This window comes from Macaca fascicularis, chromosome 16 (assembly GCF_037993035.2).
Source record: "Macaca fascicularis isolate 582-1 chromosome 16, T2T-MFA8v1.1".
NCBI lineage: Eukaryota > Metazoa > Chordata > Mammalia > Primates > Cercopithecidae > Macaca > Macaca fascicularis.
In genome coordinates, this window is record NC_088390.1 from 17,773,756 (window position 1) to 17,784,374 (window position 10,619).

Below are 10,619 nucleotides of genomic sequence, written 5' to 3' on the forward strand. Positions count from 1 at the left end.
GAATCATGGTCCCAGAGGCTGTTAGAGACTTGTAGAGTAGGCCTGGGCACACTGCCCAGGGAGCAGGGGCCTGATTTCACCTGCGGGGGCCTGGGAGGGCATCCTGGAGGAGCCCACTCTTGAGCTAAGCCTGGAAGGATGTGGAGGGAGGAGCCAGACAGAGCAAGAGGGCAAGGGCATCTTGGGCAGAGGGAACAGCACGTGTGGCTGCTCAGAGGAGTAAGGGAAGAGGAAGTTGAGGAACCTGCAGGTCAGTCTGCAGGGATGGGGCCTTGGGGGCATCACGGTGGTGGGCGCAAGCCAGGGAGTCACATACTAGAAAGGAACAATTGCTTGGGCCACCGTGAGGAGGGTGAATGGGGGGTTGAGACTGAAGGCAAGGAAACCAGTTGCAGAGATTGTGGTCTGGGAGGTAGTGAAGGGTAAAATCAGTGGAATTTCAGGACAACCTGGAGAAGGTGGGTGAGCAGAGGCAGTGGAGGGTTGGCAACTTCCTGCCAAGGGGAGGGGACGGGGGTGGAGCAATTCCCGAGATGGCAATGACAGCGATAATGACAACTAGTGCTAAAATTAGTGCTTACTATATGCCAGGGAATGTGCAAAGTGCTTGATATGCCTTATCTCAGTCTCAATCCTGGAATTGTGATTATCAGCAGGGAATAGAGCCCAGAGATGGAATCCAGAGCTGGGAACAGGGAGGTGCGGGAGGCTGGGTGGCGGAGGTGGGGAGGGGAGGTGAGGAAATGGCTTTTATATAAACAAGATGAAAAACTGTTCAGGGACCGCTCTTGTCATACTTTTCTATTATTAAAAAAGAAAGAAAACACATGTTTTATTAGTAGCTAAGCACTTTTATTTCCACCACTGGTAATAACAAAAAATCTGTAGGGCCTGAAAGCATGGCAATTCTAACCCCTCTATTTAAAAAAGACCTCTGAAGTACATATCCCTTAGGACTATGCATGGGTAGTCAAAGCTTAATGACCAGCGGGGGGACAGGAGGGTGGAGGTGTCTGTGATCAGAAGCTCGGCTGTCCTGGTGGTTTTATTTCTTGAGCTGACAGTGGTGAAATCAGTGGTGATCAGTGAATTAGTTTCTATACCTTCTTGAATATCTTAAATATTTTATAATTAAAGATTGGGTGTGACGGATATTCTCCGGCTCTACATGAAAGCTGGTTGGAGGTACTAAGTCACACTCACAAATTACAGGATCTCTGTCCCCCTAGTTAGCCTGAGTTCCTTTCACCACATCCTGGCTCTGTTTGCATACCCCCAGAGACGGGAAGCTTCCTCCCTCTCTTGAAGTTGCCTGGGGCCCTCTTTGAACAGCTCTAATTGTGGGAAAGTTCCTTATAAAGAGCCAGAAGCCTGCTCCAGTCCCTCTGCCCACTGGAACCACACAGTCTGTGTGTGATCACACAAGGCCCAGGCTGCCCTTTAGATCTTTGAAGGCAGTGCTCATTCTCTTCTCTCCATTCCAAATTTTTCGTCTCTGGGTAAAGTCTCAGTTCTCTTTTCAGGCAAGTGACAGAAAACCAGCTCAAACTGGTTTATGATAAAAGGTGAATGCATGGCTCAAGTGACTTAAAGTCCTGGGGTTTCTGAGCTTCAGGCACAGCTGAATCCAGGTGCCCAGAGGGTGTCTCCATGTCTCTCAACTCCTCATTCTTCCCCACTGGCTCTGTTTTCAGACCCACAGTCGACCAGCTCAATTACCCCTGGAGGCTCCAGCAAAGCTCAGTTCTTCCAGCAAAATTCCTGGAGGGCTTAGGTCATTCGAACCATCCCTGAACCAATCCCTGTGGCCAGGCAAATGGGGCAGTGTGGTCAAACCTGAGTCATGTGACAATCTCTGCATCCTAGAGGTAGGGACAGCCCAGCCTGAACCACATGGGCCAAAAGTGGGAAAGAATGGTCCCCACAGGAAAATCGATTGTAATTACCACCAAAAGACTAGATGTATTAGGTAGGACGTAGGTTTTATAACAGAGATCCACAATAACACCGGCTTAAACAAGATGGAATTTTATCCCTCCCTAACTCCAGATGCCAGAGATCTTGGGCTGACACGGTTAACTGTATGGTTGGGGTGCCCCATAGCTGAGCATTCATTATCCGAGTTGGTAGTAAGAGTTGTTAAAACATGAATATATTTACTACTGTCCTGGCCACTTACTTCATTCCCACTCAAGCATCTCACCCTACCTAGCACCAGCATCTGTCCGCCCCTCCCATCTGCATCTCTTCTGTCTGTCAGGTCTACTTATGCAAGCTGGCAGCAAAGGAAATCTTCCAAGTTGTAGAATTTCATGAAGTTGATGAGAGTTATGTTGGAGAGCTCCTGGGTCCTGCACACAGTGCCTGACAAACCAAGGATCTGTCTATCTGGCTGGCTCAGCCCTGTCTAAATAATGAAAACCCCCAATGTGAAGAAAGATGAACCTGTGCTTTGGAAGAAAATGATCTGAATGTCATAGAACTGAGAGTGGCCCAAAGGACTCAGGCGGATGTGATGAAACATTTTGGTTGTTAGGACCCAGAAGGTTCTAGTAAGGACCATCAGGCAATTTTGTGGGAAAAACTATGCCTACTCAAATGAACTTTTTGTACTCTAATTGTCTTACTTCATTTTCTGCTGCTATAGCAGAATACCACTCTGGGTAATTTGTAAACAATAGAAATTTATTTGACTCATAATTCTGAAGACTGGGAAGTCCAAGAGTATGGCACCAGCATCTGGTGGGGGCCTTCATGCTGTATCATCCCATGGTGGAAGGCAGAAGGGCAAGACAGCACTAGAAAGTGAGCAAGAGAGAGCTGAACTCACTTTTACAATAAATCCAGCATCTTGATAATGAGCTCACTCCTTCAATAAAGAGATTAATCCATTCACGAGGGTTTTGCCCTTATGACCTAATCACTTCTTTCTTTTTTTTTTTTTTTTTTTTTTGAGACGGAGTCTTCCTCTGTCGCTCAGGCGGGAGTGCAGTGGCCGGATCTCGGCTCACTGCAAGCTCCGCCTCCCGGGTTTACGCCATTCTCCTGCCTCAACCTCCCGAGTATCTGGGACTACAGGAGCCCGCCACCTCGCCTGGCTAGTTTTTTGTGTTTTTTTGTATTTTTAGTCGAGACGGTGCTTCACCGTTTAGCCAGGATGGTCTCGATCTCCTGACCTCGTGATCTGCCTGTCTCGGCCTCCCAAAGTGCTGGGATTACAGGCTTGAGCCACCACACCCGGCCCTAATCACTTCTTAATAGTCCCACCTCTTAATACATTCACAATGGCAATTAAATTTCATCATAAGTCAGCTGGGCATGGTGGCTCATCACTGTAATTCCAGCACTTTGGGAGGCCGAGGCAGGTGGATCACTTGAGGTCAGGAGTTCAAGACCATCGTGGCCAAGATGGTGAAACCTTGTCTCTACTAAAAATACAAAAATTAGCCGGGTGTAGTGGTGGGCACCTGTAATCCCAGCTACTCAAGAGGCTGAGGCAGGAGAATTGCTTTAACCTGGGAAGCAGGAGTTGCAATGAGCCGAGATCGTGCCATTGTACTCCAGCCTGGGTGACAAGAACAAAACTATCTAAAAAAAAAAAAAAAAAATTAAATAAATAGGCCGGGCGCGGTGGCTCAAGCCTGTAATCCCAGCACTTTGGGAGGCCGAGACAGGCGGATCACGAGGTCAGGAGATGGAGACCATCCTGGCTAACATGGTGAAACCCCGTCTCTACTAAAAAATACAAAAAACTAGCCGGGCGAGGGGGCGGGCGCCTGTAGTCCCAGCTACTCGGGAGGCTGAGGCAGGAGAATGGCGTGAACCCGGCGGTGGAGCTTGCAGTGAGCTGAGATCTGGCCACTGCACTCCAGCCTGGGCAACAGAGCGAGACTCTGTCTCAAAAAAAAAAAAAAAAATTAAATAAATAAATAAATTTCATCATAAGTTTTAGAGGGGACAGTCAAACCATAACACTAAGTATTAGCACATTAACCTAAGAATTAGCATATTAACCTAAATGTTGTTTGTGGAAGATAAAATGTGTATATTTTCAGAGTTTTAATTTCATTTTTCAAAACAAAGCTCCAATTAAACATTTTTTTCCAATTACTAAGAAATGTTGGTTCCCAGAGCTTTGACTTGTGGTCAAAGTGGTCTTTTTCTCAAGATAATGAGACCCTTCTTTAGAGTGGGTTCAATGTCTGTCTCACTTGCCAGACTATGGTATGGGTGCTGTGTGGTGGGGCCCACATCATTATTCCTGGAGATGGAATCTAGAATGAGGTTTGGCTTGACCAGGTGCAGTGTCTCACGCCTGTAATCCCAGCACTCTGGGAGGCCAAGGCGGGTGGATGACAAGGTCAGGAGTTCAAGACCAGCCTGGCCAAGATGATGAAACTCCGTCTCTACTAAAAATACAAAAATTAGCCGGGTGTGGTGGCAGGCGCCTGTAATCCCAGCTACTCAGGAGGTTGAGGCAGAGAATTGCTTGAACCCGGGAGGCAGAGATTGTAGTGAGCCGAGATCGTGCCACTGCACTCCAGCCTGGACGACAAAGCGAGACTCCATCCCAAACAAACAAACAAACAAACAAAGAATGAGGTTTGGCTCGATAAATATGTATTGAATGAATGAATGGAAGATCTTAGTAAGGCCTGTGTGGCTCTGGCCCAGCTGGTCTGGGGCCCCTTAAGGGGCATCCCTGGAACTGGACAGAATTCCCCTGTCTGTGGTGATCAAATTTGCCTGGAGTTGGCCATGTACAGTGGCTCACACCTGTAATCCCAGCACTTTGGGAGGCCAAGGTAAGCAAGGCAAATCACTTAACTCAGGAGTTCAAGACCAGCCTGAGCAACATGGCAAAAACCCATCTCTACAAAAAATGCAAAAATTAGCTGGGCATGATAGCGAGCACCTGTAGTCTGAGCAACTTGGGAGGCTGAGATGGGAGGGCTGCTTGAGCTTGGGAGGTTGAGGCTGCAGTGGGTCATGATTGTGCCACTGTACAGACAGCCTGGTGACAGAGCGGGATCCTGTCTGGAAAAAAAAAAAAAACCACAATTGCCTGGAGCTAAGTGGGGCTCTCACCTGCTCCCTCTCTTCTCTCTGCTAGAGACCGGAGGCCTTGAAGGAAGGAGGCCCCACGGTCTCTTCTGGCTCTGCTTCCCTATCACCGCCCCCACTTCCCCGCATCCCTTTCCCTGGCAGAGGCTTCTTGCCATAGGGCTCTGGGCACTCACAAGACCTTCAAAAGAAAGGTTCACATTCATATTTGTCTTCTCTGTAGAAGTGCTAGAGGCTGATGGGGGGAGGGGGAGCAGCAACGCTTGGTGGTCCAGAGCTCTACGGTGTTGAACTGTTTTAAATCTTCACAAGCCCAGCAGGTAGGGATTGCTACACTCCTCCTGTTAGAAACCAGAGTCTGAGAGAGGGTGAGGAGGCACCCAAGGCGGTGCTATTGGTGGCAGGGTGGCAGAGTTGGGGCAGGAGTTCTGATTTTCCATCTCATTCCTCTGTTGCTGTCTAAGCAGAGGGCCTGGCTGACAGCTACCTACACAGAGGAAGGTATTCTCGAGAGTTTCCTCCCCTCTCTAGGCCTCTATGTTTTCTGCAAAATGGAGATAATAAGACTGAAATGCACATAGTAGGTGCCAAATAAGTACTAGCCACGTGCTTGCTAATGGGAGTCCTGCTGCACACTCACACTCTGCCTGGGCTCTGTAAGAACAGCCCGGAGCCTCCATCCAGGAGTTTTCATCACAGCGGGGGCAGGACAGCAGCATGGGTAGGAGCTCGGGCCAGGAGAATCCCTACTCTAGGTATGACTGTGTGATCTTGGGCAAGTGACTTCATTCCCTGATTGTGTTTCGTCATCTGAACAAGGAGGCTATTGAAATGCGGGTGTCTACCTAGTTGAGACAGCGGCTGCAGGAATCACCTGGCTACAGTAAGCGCCCTTGCATCCTATTGAGTGAGTCAGGGATAAGCCTGGTCCCTGGCAGGATGCAGGATTCTATCCTGAGATACACCCCCTCTGCTTTCCCCTATTCCGGCCCACCAGGGCCTCTCCTCCAGGCAGGAAACATGATCTCCTTTTGACCTATGAGAAAACAGACAGGAAGTTCAAGGCCACACAGATGTGAGTGTTAAGAACCCTGGGGGGAAAGTGTCTGAAACTCAAGGCTTTGTGTGTGTGTGTGTGTGTGTGTGTGTGTGTGTGTGTGTGTGTGTGTGTGTGTGTGTCGGGCTGTGTTGGGGGGTTGGTCAACCAGGTGATTTAAATGTGGGTATAGAACAATAGGTAGTGGTGGGGCCCCCAAGAACCTAGATTCCTTAAAGATATTTTTCTTCCTCTCTCTCTTCTCTCTCTCTCCCTTCCTCCCCCCTCCCCCTCCCCTCCCCTCCCCTTCCCCTCCCCCTCCCCTCCCCTTCCCCTCCCCTCCCCTTCCCTTCCTTTCTCTCTCTCTTTCTCTCTCTCTCTCTATTTTCTTTATTTTTTCTCTCTTTCTTTCTTATTTTTTTTTTTTTGAGACGGGGTCTCACTCTGTCTCCCAGGCTGGAGTGCAGTAGCACTGTCGTGGCTTATTGCAGCCTCGACCTCCCTGGCTCAAGCGATTCTCCCACCTCAGCCTTCCAAGTAGCTGGGACTACAAACATGCACCACTATACCTGGCTAATTAAAATTAAAAAAAAAGAAAAAAACAACTTTTTTTTTTTGGTAGAGATGAGGTCTCACTGTGTTGCCCAGGCTAGCCTCAAACTCTGGGCTCAAGTGATCCTCTGGCCTTGGCCTCCCAAAGTGCTGGAATTACAGGCATGAGCCACTGTACCTGGCAACATATGTCAACTTCAAATTTTTCACTTTTTGCTCTGCTTTCCAATCAAAACAAACCCAGGAGCCTGAGTTCAGCCTTTGAGCTGCAAGTCTGAGACCCTGCACCAACACTGACTTTATTGGGCCTTTGCATTGCACAGCGTGCGCACCCCTGCTCACCCTCCTACCTGTGTGCAAATGAGGATGACTAGCAGGGTCAGCAGCAGAAGTCTCTTGGGGCTAGCTCTGCTGACAGTGATCACTGATCAGTTCCTAGTTCTCCTCTGAGAAGCCTGAGCCCTCTCAGCCAGCATCATGCAGAGCAGTCTCAGGATGGTTAGGCCTATGGCTGTCCTCCTCTGGAAGGGCCCTCATTTGTTCAGAAGCCTCCCCTGGTTAAAGCAGGCAGAGGAAAATCACTCTTGAAAGCTCAACTCACCAATCACCTCCTCCAGGAAGCCTTCCCCGAATTCCTTGACAGGACTAGGTCATTACTCTGCAGGCCTGAGCACCACAGTACTCTTCACAGGTAACATTCACATTGCAACCCAGGGTCTAACCCAGTGTCTGACCCACAGTGGGCTCTCCATGCATGAAATGGGTGACTAAACTCACCTGCTGTGTGACTTTGGATCAGTGACTTCACCTCTCTGAGCCTTGATTTTCCTATCTGTAAAATGAGTTGTGTCGAGGCAGCATTCAGAGGGTCCCTGCAGATGTGATTAAATCAATTAAGGTTCTTCTTGAGATGGAGGGATTAGCCTGGATTATCCAGGTGGCCCAGAATGGAATCACAAGGGTCCTCATGAGCAGAGGCAGGAAGGTCAAGGGAGGAAGTAGGAGCTGGGACAATGGAAGCAATTGTTTTCTTGCGTGTTCTAGCTTCTGGAGGTCACCAAGTGGTCACAAGCAGAGAAACACAGGCAACCTCCAGAAACTGGAAAAGGCAAGGAACAGATTCTCTCCGGGAGACGCCAGGAGAGCAGGTCCGGCCCACACCTTGGCTTTAGCCCAGTGAAACTGATTTTGGAGTTCTGACCTCCAGAACTGTAAAGAATAAGTCTGTCCAGCCTGGGCAACATGGCGAAACCCACTCTCCACAAAAACTACAAAAATGAGCTAGGCATGGTGGTGTGTGCCTGTGATCCCAGCTACTCGGAAGGCTGAGGCACGAGAATCAGTTGAACCCGAGAGGCAGAGGTTGCAGTGAGCCGAGATTGTGCCACTGCACTCCAGCCTGGGCAACAGAGCGAGACTCTGTCTTAAAAAATAATAAATCAATAAATAAACAAATAAATTTGTGTTATTTTAAGCCACTTGTAGAATTTGTTACAACATCCCTAGGCACCTGGCACACAGTAGGTACTCAAAAGTGGCAGTTCTGGCCAGGCGTGGTGGCTCACACTTGTAATTCCAGCACTTTGGGAGGCCAAGGCAGGAGGATCACTGCCCAGAATTCAAGACCAGCCTGGGCAACATAGCAGGATGCCATCTCTATAAAAATTAAATTGGCCAGGCATAGTGGTGTATGCCTGTGGTCCCAGCTACTTAGGGGGCTGAGGTGGGAGAACAGCTTGAGTCCAGGAGTTCGAGGCTGCAGTCAGCTATGATCACATCCCTGCACTCCAGCCTGGGCAACAGAGTCAGACCCTGTCTCACACACACGTGTACACACACACACACACAGAGGCAGTTGTTAGTACCTTGACCCCACACCCTCTTCCATCTGCCTGCACATTCCTTCCTCCTCTCACTCTCTGGGACACCCATCCCCTTTGCCACCCAGGGCTCCCCTCCTGCCCATCCTCTGAGGTCTGGCTCAATCGCCACCTCCTCCAACGCTTCGCTGAACTGACATCCAGGAATGCTAATCCCTTGAACAAATGTGTTTCCTTGAGTGGTGCCTGAACTATGGCTCCCAAAGAGGCCAGGCTTGTGATCCTCTTTGTACCCCCAGCCCTGCGTATAGGGTCCAGTGGCCCCAGTCATGTAAACTTGATACCAAGGAATTTTCAAAACAAAAGTACCTAATTCCAAGGCCAGGAAATGGACTCTCCTGGACCTCTGGTTCCAGCTGCTTTCCCGCCCTCTCCAGGTAGAGAAGCTGGCCTTGGGGACCCCTGTGTGGGAACCAGAAATCCCCCAGCAAGGCCTCCTTGTCTTGCCTCCCACTGGGGTCCCTAGAACCAGCCTTCCCTTAGGCTCCACTTAGGAGCAGGTTAAGGTAAGGCAGGGAGGGCAGGAGACCAGCTCGGGGTGGGGACGGGGGGCCCTGGATGGATGACAGGGACTGTTCCCATTAATCTGGCGTCTTAAAGCAGTAACAGCACTTACTGCATGCCAGGCTGAGAGCTAAATGCTTTCCACACGTACCTCATTCAATCCTCTCAACAGACCCATGAGCTAGGTACTATTATCCCCATTCTACAGATGAGGAAACTGAGGCTCAGCAAGTTAAGTAGTTTGCTCAAAGCCACCCAGCTGGGCACAGAGGAGCCATGTTTAGAAACCAGATTTGCAGGTGCAGTGGCTCACGCCTGAAATCTCAGCACTTTGCGAGGCCGAGGCGGGCAGATCACCTGAGGTCAGGAGTTCAAGACCAGCCTGATCAACATGGAGAAATCCTGTCTCTACCAAAAATACAAAATTAGCCGGGTGTGGCAGTGCATGCCTATACTCCCAGCTACTCGAGAGACTGAGGTAGGAGAACTGCTTGAACCTGGGAGGCGGAGGTTGTGGTGAGCCAAGATCGCACCGTTGCACTCCAGCCTGGGCAACAGGGGCAAAACTCCGTGTCAAAAAAAAAAAAAAAAAAGAAAGAAAGAAAGAAAAGAAAAGAAAGAAAGAAAAGAAAAAAGAAACCAGATGTGTCTTCCCCAGAAACTGTGCTTAAAACAAGCTTAAAACGACACAATTCGCACTGGGATCCAGCTCTGTCTTGCTCTTGATATTCGCCCTGCGAGACGGGTAGCCAAGCCCAGTGGGAAGGACCGTGGGGACCGGTGTCGATTCTGTGCTGCAGCCTGAGAACCTGGAGAGGGGACCTCACCACTCTGCACCTGTTTCCTCGTCCACAAAATGTGATGAGCTGACCTCACAGAGGGGGCACCGGGATCTAATGAGGCCATGCACAGAAGGGGCACAGCAAGCCTGGGACAGAGTGAGGCCCTCTACCTATCACAATACCTTATTTTGCAGATGCGGGACTCACTTGTCCCACTGCATGACTCACTTGTCCCAGGTCACCCACAAGCTCTGATGCCTTGACCAGCTCCCCTCTGCCCAACCAAAGGACAAACAAGGGAGGCTTCGATGGGGCTGTTAATAGGATCATGTCCCACAGACCCTAGAGGCTGGGTGGGGCTGGGAGCCTTCCCAAGCAGGTGGCAGTGAGCTCCCACCTGAGCTATGGCAAGTAGAGACCTAGGCATGAAACTGCTCAGAGGTCTATAACTTAAGTTTCACTCATTCATTCAACGTGCCTCTGTTTAAAGACTGCCAGTGGCTACCTTCCTTGCACCTCACTGGGCCCTCTGCAGCCCTGCAGGCTCTGGCCCTCCTGTTATGGCTGTGACTTCAGTGTGCCCATTACTTGTTCCCTTGCTCACGGCCTCCTCACAATTCCACTTACTCACCAAGTTCTCTCCTGCCTCAGGACCTTTGCACTTGATGTTCTCTCTGCCAAGGATGCTCTTCCCAGCAGGACAGGCTCCTGTAGTCCCAGCTACTCAGAAGGCTGAGGTGGCAGGACTGTTTGAGGCCAGGAATTCAAGTTCGGTCTGGGCAAAACAGCAAGACCCCGCCT

At 49.9% G+C, this 10,619-nt stretch overlaps 1 long non-coding RNA gene across 1 annotated transcript; it reads right to left on the bottom strand.

Annotated features, from left to right (window-relative positions):
- Positions 1 to 830: 830 nt before the first annotated feature.
- Positions 831 to 10,619, bottom strand: LOC102140184 (uncharacterized). The gene is made up of 4 exons (XR_012425333.1): positions 10,450 to 10,619; positions 7,430 to 7,524; positions 7,003 to 7,206; positions 831 to 1,802 (listed from the first exon to the last, which is right to left on the bottom strand). It is a non-coding gene; the product is annotated as an uncharacterized lncRNA (long non-coding RNA).